The sequence below is a fragment of the Thunnus thynnus genome, chromosome 19, assembly GCF_963924715.1.
Source record: "Thunnus thynnus chromosome 19, fThuThy2.1, whole genome shotgun sequence".
Lineage (NCBI taxonomy): Eukaryota > Metazoa > Chordata > Actinopteri > Scombriformes > Scombridae > Thunnus > Thunnus thynnus.
Genome location: NC_089535.1, coordinates 19,608,213 through 19,622,427, shown reverse-complemented (window position 1 = coordinate 19,622,427; position 14,215 = coordinate 19,608,213).

Here is a 14,215-nt window from a genome sequence, read left to right as displayed (position 1 = left end):
GCACATGTGCCGGGGGAACAATAATGTTATCTGTGGTATCTTCTCCGTGAGATTAAAGCCGTCTGTCTTTTCACTTCTCACAAACTATTCCACACTCTTCTGATGGTCTCATCCTTCTCAGAAGATGCAATCTAAACTGTGTGTCTCCTCACTTTCAAATTACCCCAAAATGCCATATACTGACTTATATAACATTGCTTTTATGAGATTAACACTTCCGGAACAACAGCACCTAATAAATACAAAGTGCTTAAAGAGAGGACCATTAAAGTTATTAAAGTCATTAAAGTCCAAGAGAAATCCCAAACCATCCTGTGAACTTTCAACAAATTAGACACATTAAAATGATCTGCATGAGTCTGTTTGGGGTCATCAGTTTGCTAACAGTGGAGGGGAGGGAGGACTAGAATGAAGAAATCATAAAAAGTTTGAATTTTGTCTGCTGCAGTGTTTCTTTTGAAGATAAATAAAACCGTGTCTGAGTGATAAATGACAGTTAAACTACAGTAGAGCCAGGAGGAATCCAACATTCCTCAAACTAAATTTTTTATCAACAAATTGTAGATATGCACTCTTTTTCTATTTATAGGGCAGTGCAGTTTAGAGTTGGTGAGTGGCATAAAAACTCATTCCATTGTCCTTTTGCCCCATCGCTGCCTCACTGCAGAGAGACAGAGGTAAAGAGGTAGAGAGAGGCAGAGAGGCAAGGGTGTTCGGATCAGGAGAGGGAGGGGGCAGAGTTTTTGGAAAGAGGGAAGCAAGCTGCACTGCAGCAACTGGGCGTTGGCTCAGCAAGGAGGCAGAAAAAGGCAGAGGAGAGAAGGAAACAGAATGAGAGGTAGAGGGGAAGTGTACTAGATTCAGATGTATTGTGAGGAGAATTAGACAAAATATGTCTATTAGTGGCAGCAGGATATGTAGTTATCTTTGCAAAGTCAAAATATCCTCCAATTTGAGCACTTTGGAGTAAATTCAGGAGTATAGGGTAGATCACTAAGATTTAGAGCTTCAGTTACATTTATAATTAAGATTTAGGGTCTTTAGAATTACAGTATGATGAGGGTTTAGGTCAACAGTTAATATTTTGGTTCAAACTTGATGAAAACCTAAAGAAAACTTTTATTAAATTCTACCCAAGATACCCAAGTTATCAAAAGATATTAAATATATGAAGTGGAACCGTTGGGAAACTTGTATATCAGGAATATTTTTAATTTAAATGGTTCTGTCACACACAAAAAACAAAAACAAAACAAACAAATGAACAAAAATCAATGTATGCATCATAGTTGCACAAACAATCCTTTTTTCTGACTTTAAAGACTTAAGGGAAACTGTTAGGGGAACATCATGTTTAAAGTTAATGCTATTGTAGGAACTATGTATTAGTTTGGTTGTTGTTTTACTGTTAATAATTAGTATTGTTTGATTATTCTGGATATTAGCTTTATTTCGATCTGATTTCTGTAGAATTTTTGTAATAGTTATTTGTTTAGTTTTATTTCAAAATACTATGCTTGTTTAGCATGGTATTTTGTTCTGTGTTTATTTGTGAATTGGGTAACACTATGGGCACCTGAGGTTATACAGGTAGGTAGGCAGGTATAGGACCAACATGCACCTAGGTAGGCCTGTTTTTTTTTTTTGTTTTTTTTTACCAGAGTAAGAGAGGCAGCAGGAACCATGATCTCTTTGTTCTTTTGTTTGCTTGCTTGCTCTTGAGGAATGAACCTTAAAGTTTTTGCATGGACACGAGTGCACTGCATGTCCATGGTTTGTCAGTGGTAATTTGATTCTAAGTTTGAGTTGAATTTGATTTTCATTTTTGACAAATGGCCACTTCACTTATGTTTTTGATAAATAGATCTTCAAAATTAATTGACAATCCTTAAAATAATAAAAAATCAAATTGATATTTGTAGCCTGTTAGACTAATGGTTTTATAGGATTTGCTGGCGGCATGGCTCTGGGGATTGCAATGTCGATCTGTCTGTGGGGTCTGTCACAGTTCAACCACTTTGGTCCAGACTAATAGGCCTATTATGTCAACAACTATCTGATGGATTACCATGAAATGTGGATCTCTCATTTTCGCCTCAGGATGAATTGCAATAACTTTGGTGCCACCTTGATTTTCATCTGGTGCCATCATCAGGTCACAATTTCAATTTATCAAGTACTTTGGTTTATTACCAAATACTTGCAAAACTAATAACATTCCCATCAGCCTCAGCTGTACTTTTACATGGTACTGTGGCAATACTATACCTGCTTAACATCAGCATTGTCATTGTAAGTATGCTAGCATGCTGACTTTAGCATTTGGCTCAAAGCAATGCTGTGTTGAAATACAGCCTGAGGGTAAGACAATTGTAGACAACTATTTCTTTCTAGTTTCACATATTTGTCTCTGCATACTGTCAGCTTTGACAGTTTGTATATTTCAGTTTCAATATCCATATCCTTTTTTATATATTACAACACCCTATTTTACTTCAGTATGGACATTGCCAATATTTACAGTAGTAAATAAGCTGGTCTTGCATTTATGAACTGCTCAGTCCAAGCGCCATTGTCATCCATTTTCATCTATTACAACAGCTCACCTATGTGTGCTTTTTCCCCCATTTTTATTTCTGCGTTCAATAAATTAGTAATCCTTGGACATCAGATAATGAACATTACTTTGTCATATGCTGATATTTGTCCTACTAATGATAACCACCAGTGTATCCTGAACCCCTGTTCTTATTTTATATGCTACTGTGCATGTGTATTGACTAGGTCAAATGAGGACACATCCCAGACACACACGCGGCAGGAAATTTGAGTCCAGCTGTCATATTGTAATATATGAAAGCGTAATTAGCAAGTACCTCCCTTATCACCCAACCCACCTTAAGGAAGGCAATATAATGTTTAATGCTGTAAGCGTTTTTTTTTTTTTAATCTCTGCACTATATTGGCTTTTCTCTCCTGCCTCTGCTGTCCTGCTCGTTCTGCCTCTCTCTCTCTCTCTCTCTCTCTCCTTTTTCTTTCTTCCTCCTTCTCTCTCTTTCTGCGCCAGGAAAATGTGCTGTGTCTGCAGGGAGGTCATTTGGTGCAGGAGACGGGAGTAATTGATAATGGTGCTGCTTTTGCTATCAGGAGAGCTGTGTTTGCTTTTAAAGGAAATGAGACAGAGACAGAAACAGGGAATTGCAAGTGAGAGAGGGATCAAAAGTGTAAAAAACAGAGAGACATAATGAGCGAGCCCTTCATCGAAGAAAATTAGAGAGGGGGACAGTTGAGAGAATAAAGCCTTGGAAGAAAAATGACACCTACAGCGTTTTTTAGCCACCATGCTAGAAGTGTGGCTCTAGGGATGGCAATGTTGGTTTTCCAGTGTTCTACCACTATGGCTCAGACTGCCATATCTGAACAATTGTAGTTTTCAGTGAAATATTTCAAAAACTATTAATTCATACCCCTCAGCATGAATTTCAGTAACTTTTGTGATCCCCTTACTTCCCCATCATCAGGCCAAAATTTAATTTGTCCATAGGCTATTTTGGTTCATAACCAAAATCACAAATCATTTTGCTGATTTGAATCACTCTGTTCAGTTCAGTTCAGATCAGATCAGATTTGTAGTCACTGACTTTGTAGTTTGTTCACCTTTTTCCTAAGCTAATCAGTCACATCACTGTTCAAATGCTCTTCAGTATGTATGTCAGTAAGTGAACACATCACCGTTCATATAGCCTTATGTCTGCTGCTGATTCTGACTGTCTTTAGTTCAGTTGTACGTTCAGCCTGCTAGTCCAAGCTGTCATGTTCAGTTCTGTACAAAACTTGCCTACAGAAGCAATGCATCTAACTTTGTAGTTAGTTATCAGTTATCAGATTGTTCGTACATGTGCTGAACAAGTCTTGTTTAGTGCCAATTGGCAAATGTTAGCAGGCTAACACTATAACCTAAAATAGTGAACATGGTCAATATTATATCTGATAAACACCAGCATGTTAATGTTGTCAGTGTGAGCATATTAGCATTCTGATGTTAACATGTAGAAGTCTTTATTTGCAAAAAATAGGTTTGTTTTAATATTATTTTTGCATTTAAGTGCATTTAAGTGGAGCTTTTTTTGTTTTGAGCAGCCTCCATTTCAGGTGGCGCTTGCATAATGTAATCTGTTTTATTATTCACTCGACCGTTTGTTATTTTATGTATGAATGCATTCACTTTGTGTGCACTTGTCTCTCATGTCCTTTTTTCATGATGATGTGTGAAAGACTCCTCTGGAGTCTCCTGGGATTTGATCTTGCGTGTTCCTCTTGGGTTTGCTTCCCCACTCAAATATCTTCTTGAAATTAAAATGTTTATCCATTTTAGTTGTTAAATTAGACGTGTACAGGCATACAGTAAAAATAAAAAAAGTATACACATTTTTACTCGGTTGCTTTTGATGGTTGACAATGTATTGTTTCACAGTCCTTAAATGAATATCATTGTTATATAAAGTAGCACTGAATCAGAGTAGATTGTTTTCTTGTACCTTTAGTGTACATAGAACTGAAACAATGTAGTCAGTGATACCAAACAGAGAATTTGATATATGATATTTGATACTACAGTGAAACAAAGCAAGTAAACTGTTTAACTTGTATGTCTTGTCATCTTTATTGTTATTTCCAAAAATAACTCTGGCCTTGGATAAAAATAAACTTTTATTCGTCAGACAACTTGCTCTTTTAAATTCAGCACAAGCTAAAACAAAATGGTATATATTTTTTCTGTGTTGTTGATGCAGTTGTTTGCAATTCAGGGTTTCTAGCACTGGTGCCTGACTGCGTCAGAGCTGCTTCACCACTGAATGTGCTTCTCAAATATTGATGAGATCTCCCAGCTAAGCCCAGGCACACTGTGGCTTCAGGTTAGAATTATAATGAAATGTCAGACCCACTAAGCTATGCAGGCTACTACTATAATATGCTTACTGAGAGCATTAACATAAATGCACAAGGATATACAGAACAAGAAGGTATGAACATGCACAGATACAAATAAACAAATGCATATAATACACTGACTTATATTCATGATAAGGTATATTTTCTATATTTTCTATTTTTATATTCAGACTGAGTTTGCATCAAGACCTCAAGGACGTTCTAGTTCAAACTTTTGCTGCTTGTATTAGAAGAGTTAAATTTGAGAAAATGTGGGAGAAACAAACAAACAAACAAACAAACAAACAAACAAACAAAAAAACAAAAAACAAAAAAACAAAGCAACAAAAAGAAGAAAGGGTTTTGGGATCCTGCAGAGCAGAAACTTCATGCTCATCATACACAGGGGAACATCTGCCACACCCAAAATGCAAAACACCCCAGTACACCACCTCCTCATTCCCCCTTTCCCTTTTCAGGGGAAATGAGATATGCTGATGAGGCTGACTGGTCTCTCATGGCTGAAGACGCAGCATTTTGGCACTGCTCCTTTTGAGACATCAGAGTGAGTCAGGCAGCCCGGGGGGGAAGCCTGTGATATTTCATCTTTGTCAGTCTTTGGTGTTTTACTACACTTGCTTTTTTCTTCCTCATACAGTAGAGGATGTTTCTCAAAAAAGTGTGATGTGCCCTTTTTTTCTCTAAGAATTTAGATTTCCAACTTTTGTGTTTGTGTGAGAACTTGTGTGCCATGGTATGGTAGTTGATAAGTGTTTTTGATTTAATTGGTAGAACTTTAATTAGTCAACCCTCATAACTTATGCAAGCAATCTGCTCTCTTCAGTCTTAGTATTTCTAGACTGCAGACATGACTGATATCCAATCATCTTTAAGCTACTCACTACTCTGCTATAAGCCAAAAAAATGACAAACAGTCAATAAATGGATTGTGGGGAATAAACAAATGGATCAGAAGTGGTTCAAACAACTTGTAAACGATATGATAAATAATAAAAATGTTGGATGTTGGACTGGACAGAATGTTATTCCTGTACTAAATATTTAGTTGGTCTGCAAAGCACTTTGTAAATATAATATAACCTAACAGACATATTATTTGCTCAGTTTTTATTGAAAATGTGATCTTTTTTCATTTCAGTAAAACATCTTTCTGGCCCTTTAGGTACAGCGGTCTCATAAACAGGATGGAGGACTGTAACACTCTTTCTACAGACTCTTTGCCAGCGTGCAGCAGTTTTCCTCTGCAGCCATGTCTCATGAAATATGCAGAATTAAGCTCAGTCAGCCAAGTTTGCGTGACTTTGTGTTTTCCTGACCCAAACCAAAGAGACAGCTTACTCTACTGTGATACTACTCTAACTCTGTTCGGCCCGACTGCCTTACAGCAAGGTTTGAATGAAAATAGAGGTTAGTGGATTATAAAGAAAAAAGCAATAGTATCACTCATTTGCATTTTTTCAGGTTGCATCAATATTACAGTTGATGTCTTTATTTACCCTACTGGTCAAAGTTTTAGAACACCTCCATTTTTCCAGTTTTTATTGAAATTTAGATTGAAGCATTTAATGCCTCAATGTACAATTAGAAAAAATAAATAAATCATTGAATCTTTTTATTTAACAAAATTTCATCCAAGTTTTTGACACATCAAAGGCTCATCACATTCTTACTACAATGGAAATCAAATACTGTTCGGAAAGTTCTTCCCAACACTGTTGCTGATATTCCCACAAATGTGTTGTACTTTGCTTTCACCCTTCTGTCCAGTTCATCCCAAACCAGCTCGATGACTGTGCTTGGCTATTCCATGATTTGAACCCTATTGCCTTGTCTTGTTTCTTCTAAGTAGTTCTGACATAGCCTGGAGGTGAGTCATTATCTTGCTGTAGGATGAATTGCATGGCTCAGCAAAATGCTGTAGCAGCGCTTTTGGTCCAGGACGCCAGTGCAAGCACTGCCTGTGCAAGTCACCAACTTTGGATCCAGCAAAAGAGCCCCAGACTGTCATGCTTCCTCCTCCATGCTTTTATACAGGATTTGTAAGTAATCAACAAATGTTGGGACACCTATAGGAATTGTTTGCATCAACTTTCAAGACTCAATTGACTTCCATTGCTGCAGAAAAATTAAGTTGTTAACCCATTATTTTATATAATTTGTCAGTTTTTGAAACACTTCTTTTTTCTTTCTTTTATTTCTTTTTCTTTTTTATCTCTAGTGGTTTACTGCTACCTTTTTACTTTTTTTAAAGGATATTCACTGAACTTGAATTGCTCAAATTTAAATAAAAACTGGAAAAATCAGGGTGTTTTTGACCAGTAGTGTATATATGTATGTGACAGTGTGTGAGTGTGGGTGACTTTTGTAGGAATTATACCTAATGTATTGATGATGCCAAATGGTGCCAATTACTGTACATTATCCCAATTAACATTTGGTTATGTTTTTATTATACAGTATATAATATTAAGAGATAGTATATAATATCATATACTATATTTTCTACTTTTTTACCTGCCAAATTGATTTTGTTTGGCACTATATAAATAAAATTGACTTAACAAGGAATTAGGTGCAAACTTTCTATACTTAATAAGTTATCAACAAGATAAAGTACAGAGTTTAAATCTCTTGTTTTGTTAAAACAAGTGGCAACAATCTGCCTTTAAGGTGAGATTAGTGCAAACAATCTCATTCCTATTTTTTCTCACAAATCAAGTGGTACTAATCAACACTCTTCCAAATTTCCAGTTATTATAAGCTGGGGTGCTGGTGCAGTAAGAAGCTTGGCTAATACAAGAGTACAGTGTTCATAATCATATTTAAAGCCTGAAGGGAACAACAAAGCACAGAGCTGTATAAATTATCATAAAAACTGTAGTTTATATAAGCCATTTATGGAACAAGTATGGACGATGTTCAGCTTACACAGTGGAGAGAAGAGTGCATGGTTGTGTCATCGGGAAAAGGGGAGCAACTGCAGGATTTATCCATTTCAAATAAAAAATGTGAGGCAAGAACTTCAAGGATTTTCGTGTGAGAGCAAAGCTGAGCCACAAAGCTGATGTAAGACTCCAACAACTATGAGTCATCCCCATTAGGGGAAGCACCCTCCCTTGATCCCCTCTGTCTTCTATCCATCCTCCACCCCTCCCTTCCCTTAATGCATCTCTACTCTGCATCGCATGATAGCTTTTCTTCGACTGAGCACGCTGGGTAGCTATAGTGGATTCTGCATTAACAAGCAAAAATCAAGAGCAGACTTAAGAAAGTTGCTCAGCAGGGCTACAGGAAAATAGAATAAGTGCAAGAAAAAAACGCAGCAGACATAAATGCACATTCCATAAGAAAACTGATTGAACAGCTTTTTGAAGAAGCATTATTTACTTCTTTAATACATAATATACAATACTCCAACTCAGTATTTGTAGTACAGATACAGCTGTTACAAATGGGTTGCGACTGTATTCATTTATATGCAATATGAACAGAGAGGCCCCTGAGAGAGAGGCATGAAAAGAAGAGGTAGGAAGAGGTACAAAGAAATAGAAGTTAGGGGAGGAGAGAGTAGGAATGAGTGAAACAGAGAGAAACAGAGACATGGAGACAAAGGAAGAGAGACTGAAAGATACTTTTTCACTTCAACCTTCATCTCTGGCTTTTAGCACAGTCACCATGGGAAAAGCTGTCAGTCACTGGCATTAAAAAAAGAAAACACTCAAAATGAAACACACGCACCCATTTTTTTGTTCATCTGTACTTGTTAGGCTGCTCAGTGTCATAATGCAGACCCTACAGCCCTTGACCCCATGTTAACCATCACAACTAACCTAACCATTAACCTATGCCTTACCTTAAGTCTAACCTCTATCCCTCACTGTAATTTAAACCTAACCCTTACTTGCTAAAGGCAGGTCTTAGCCCTCAAACAGCTCTTTGAGGAGGTAAGGAATAGTCAAAATGTCCTCACCCTCATGTCTAAAACTGAAGGTATTCTGTGTAAAGTAACCTACAAAGTACCAAGAATTCATACATACATGCATTTTTGTACTTGTAAGGTTGTCATTGACATAAGGCTTTTCTATCACTTTATTGGAACCATTTCAACTACATGTCTAACCCCTAAAAATATGAAAAGGCAGAGAACCACTCTATGTGAAAAAATGAAATAATGTGACTCTTTTGATCTTTCTGTATTTTCTGCATCAGCAGTATGGTGTTAATGCACTTTTGGTGTCAGTCCACTGATTCACAGTGCATAAGGAATTTGTATTTGTCCTCACAACTGTAGCAATACAAGAACACACACTTGATTCACACACAGTATGAAATGGTAGAACTGACACACATGCACACACATACACACATACATCTTCCTGGAGGCAGTCACACTGACTTGAGGGATTACATACTGTCTCAGAATACTAAGTGGCACTTAGCAGGATTGGCTACAGGCATTCTACACTGGCTCTGTGTTACTGAACCTATTACTGTCTGTAAATAAATCTACCCTGATTCACCTCCAGCCATTTTCAGAATCACAATCGCTTTAATCTCAAAGTACAAAAAATGTGGTTGAAATTGTTATGATGGCTGCACCACAGCGACACACTGACAACTCAGAGCGTGTCTTGAACATTTACAAGGGCTTCTTACACAGAGACAGTCAGTCAATACTAGGCTATTATACTATGAAAAATAGACTATATCAATCTGCATGTAAGAAGTACACACATAGAGTATATGGATTATCTTCTTTTGCACTTCTTTTGTACTTATTTGTACAAATAAGAATTCTTGGTTTTATCAGGAAGTGTACAAGAAATTGTGGACTTAGTGGATCTAACCAAGCTGGTTTAAATGACCTAACTCTTGTTTCAGCAGCATGTTAATAACTATAGTTAAACTTGTAGCAGATTTATCAAAGCTGCTGTAATCAATATAGTCATATTAACAAGATGTAATGTAAAAGGTGTCACTGGTAGTGACACACCTGCAGAGAAGTATCAGCTGACTCTGCAGTTCCTCTTAGCATCTTTCAGCTTGTTTTGGTTTTAAAGGGTGAAATGTTGCTGTTTTGATTCACTCTCACTGCTCTCATTAGGGTTGTTTTCAGCAAAGAAGCTCTAAAAACCAACTATACACTACCTGCTTAGCACCACATCAGACTGATAAAATTAATAACTAGCTGGTAGTCAAACAGGAGCATTTAGCAGCTGAAGAGGCGGATATTACATTCAGGAGTTGGTGGAAAGCAAAAAAGACCTAAAAGGAGAATTAATATTGGGCTTACACTTGTTGGGTGGCTACAAACATGACTCCAAATGCAACTCTGTTTCTGAGAAATTATATACTACTCATCTACAACTGAAAATATGTTTTGTAATGCAAATATAATGATGCCCCAATTATGTTTTCCATCGACATAATGAAGAAACAGTGTTAATGAATAAATCTGTCAGGTTGCAAAATGATGAATGTATCAGCTGTTTTCATTTGTTTTCCCTTCAATATCCGCTCTTACAATACAATATCTGCTCATTACTAAAGCATGGTAAAAGTATTTTATGGTTATGTTAGACCACCCACAGTACTCGGTACTGTGAACATGAAGTCTGCAGTGACTTGAGATGACATGAGAGTTTCAAGTCACTGTTAAATCTAACCAGACATTAACCATGGCAGTAGCAGAGAGAACGCTAATACGAATTATTTTTGTAATGGTCTCTTTAGAGGGCACTGTATAGCCATAAGGACTTGTTGATTACAACAGTTATAGACAGAGACCTCCGCCTTCACTGCAACAATATTCTGTTCATGCGGCAGCAACAGATACAGTTACGTAATGAGTTTCGAATGGATGGTTAGCATCTCCACAGCACATACAAACCAGCACCCACCTTTCTGAACTTCAATATTTCTGATCTGATCTCTGTTTGCGATCCCTTTCTCCTTCTCTCTCTCTCTTTCTGTCCCTCTCTTTCTGTCTCTCATTCCCATCCCCTCCCCTCCCCTCCCTTCCCCACCCATCCCCTCCCCTCCCCTCCCCTCTCCCTCCTTTATTCAGCTGTATCATGATTCTGCAGCTCAGCCTCTGCAGCATGACTCCACTTTCCTCTGCGCCTCAGCCTCTCCGGCAGCTAACTGACATGTCCAACAGAAATACTGGAATGGCTTAAAATAACTGTAGGCAGACCTATAGTACACACACACACACACACACACACACACACACACACACACACACACAAACACACACACGCACACGCATTCTCTCTCATACACACAAGCACTCCTATACCATATGGTGGTATAGAATCCTCCCTAGACACGTGCACAGACAACATACTGTACATCATACTTTTTAGTAGCACTGGCTGAGTTGAATTCTTACTTGATGAAGTCATCAGCTGTTAATTAGTGTAAATAAAACAACATACAGCTGTTTCACTTGAATTTTTTCTGAAAAAAAAGACACATTTACATCCAACAGCACGGCATAAACAGCTTTTTTTTCACAGACATTGTCCCTGAGGCTCTTGTTAAAAATGTCTTTATTCTTTGCATGGAGCTGCACAAATCACGACTCAGAGAAAACAAAGTAAAAACTGTATTCCACTGATTTATGACATGCAGTATGTCTGCCAAAAAGAAGGGCTGTAATTCTGTCATGAAGACTAATCACTAGATTGTTGTTTAACATCTTGAATGGAGACTTCTATGCTTTACTGACTTATAATTTTATAGCCTTTTCAGATACAGCACCCCCCTTCCCATGCTTTATACACTAAGTTACCTATGGAGGTCAGTCTTTGGTTCCTTTGACATGATTTCTTAACTAAGGAAATTTAACATGCATTTCTTATTTTGGCAGTCTAACGACTACAATTTTCTTTAGAGGAGGTTCTGTCCTGTCTCTATACAACACTCTGAAACCCTTCATTCTCAACAGTTAGCAACTTTTTAACAGTTAGCAACTTAACTTACTCCAAATATTTCATAAAACATTTTAGAAAGGCTAAAATTAGGACAAATAAGATTGTACAGCCACTCTAGTGGCTCTGTAAGACTAAACTTAGGCACAGTGGGGCTTTGAGCTAAATGCAAAAATGACAATGCTAACATGCTGATGTTTAACAGGTATGCTGACCAATTTCACTTTTTTGTTTAGTGTGTTATCATGCTAATGTTAGCTACTGCTGTGGCTGTTGGGACCATCATTGGACCAAGTATTTGGTCATAAATTTTCAGAAAATCAAAATTTTGACATGTTTAAATAGTTGTTGAGACATTTAACTCAAAGGCACAAATGTCAATGTCATGCTGGCACTAGAGAAAAAGTAATGGAATCAACAAAATCAGTGAGGTTCATGCTCTGGGAACCATGAAAAATGTCATGACAATCCAATTGTTGCTGAGATATTTTAATCTGGAGTTTGGACCAAAGTGGTGGATGGACCAACAGACATTGCCAAACCAGACACCGCTAGCGTGGCCAAAAATCTACTTTATTTTCTACTGTAACATAGCAGTAACTCGAGTCACAAATCATCTTCTTCTTGCAGGAGATTTTTGACCATTGATGTTGTCAATAACAGCATCATCTTAAAGACTGCATGGGAATTAAAGACGCCACACCTAAATCGCTTTACCATTAAAAAAGTCTTTTGCAAAAAGTTCAATTGGCTTGGGTAAGTCTATATAGGAGTACCACAAGGATCGATCCTAGTTCCTATTTTCCTTGCTCATTATGCTGCCATTCATTCATGTAAACTGCAGACACAATGCTGATATCCAGCTGTAAAATCTGTTGGTACTGACATCCCTGATACTTATTCAATCCAACAACGGCATCCTCTGTCATCCATCAAAGCATTCTTGGAAGTAACATTGAAAGGAATGATTTATGATTTAGTGTTAAATTTTGCATAAACAAGTCTAGAGAGTTGTTCCACTGAAGACGAAACATACAGCAAATCAAATATTTTCTTTTTTTTCTTACATTGAACATTTTTTTATTATTTAATTAATCTCTAACTTAGGTTTAAGATGAATAACTCACAGCTTCCCTTAATATATCTCCCCTTTACCATTTAATATAGTATGTACTGTTGATTGGTCACATTGTTCTGAAGTGCTATTGTTTTTATATTCTGTAAAGCACTATGTAATTCGATTTCAAAACTTACAACAAAAATGTTCTCTTCAGAGCTGGCTGATTGCATTTCTTCTTTTCTTTACCACATTCCCCCTCTTTCTTTGAATGTAATTCATGCTGGAATTAAATGTAACACACACACACAAAGTTCCTGTACAACAAATGATGACTCATATCAGTTCAGATGAGTCACCCATGTCCTACAGAGACAACCTAAATTGTTCCAACAGTATCTTTCTCTCTCACAGTGATATTAACCCAGTACTATTCTGTTTGCACTCAAAGGTTTATTTCAACTTTATTCTGACATCATTCTCAAAAACATTTCTATTGCGTCTCATTCATGACTGGGCCACTTAATAGTTCTTGACCCATAAGCAGGCCCCACTGGCTTGTGCGTATTGTCTCCCAAGTCATGTGATTACTTGGACATATGTCTGCACAACTGTCAGTGAGACATATTTTAGAGCATTTTTGCAAATGTGATTTAATTTATTCAAATTCTGAGTCTGGTTTCTTCACACTTCCTCTAGCACAACAGAAAATACGCATTGAGGTAATTTCCTGGTACAGTCGCTGAGTACCAAATATGATCCAGAGAGGGCATAGCCATAAAATGTCAGAAAAAATGATGGAGGATGGAGACATAAAAAGAGGGACAGTCAATTTGCTTCTGTGTAGGTGGAGACAGTAGAGGAGGGAGGAGGGTTGCAGAAAAGGAGGGTGACGAGTGACTCTGCAGATTAAAAACATGATGCCAGAGCACTGTAGATACTCCAGGATATTGATACTGTAGGTAGATAGATACTGTAGCACTCTGAAAATTGAACACAGGTGATTTTTCTGCTAGCCAATGATTCAAATGCACAATATTTTTAATAAAATGTCACGTGTTTGCTTTTCTAAGTACCGTGAAGAGTGATACATACTTTTAGCATCCTTGCATATAGAAGCATATCTCAGAGTGAACAATTGACTCATGAAGTAGGTTGGTTTCATTTACAGTAGTGTCTCAGGATTATATGCATAACTCAGGTAGATGGCACCCTATAGGGCACCAGAACCTGAAGGACCTAAGGGCTGACCCACATAATGGGTTTTTTT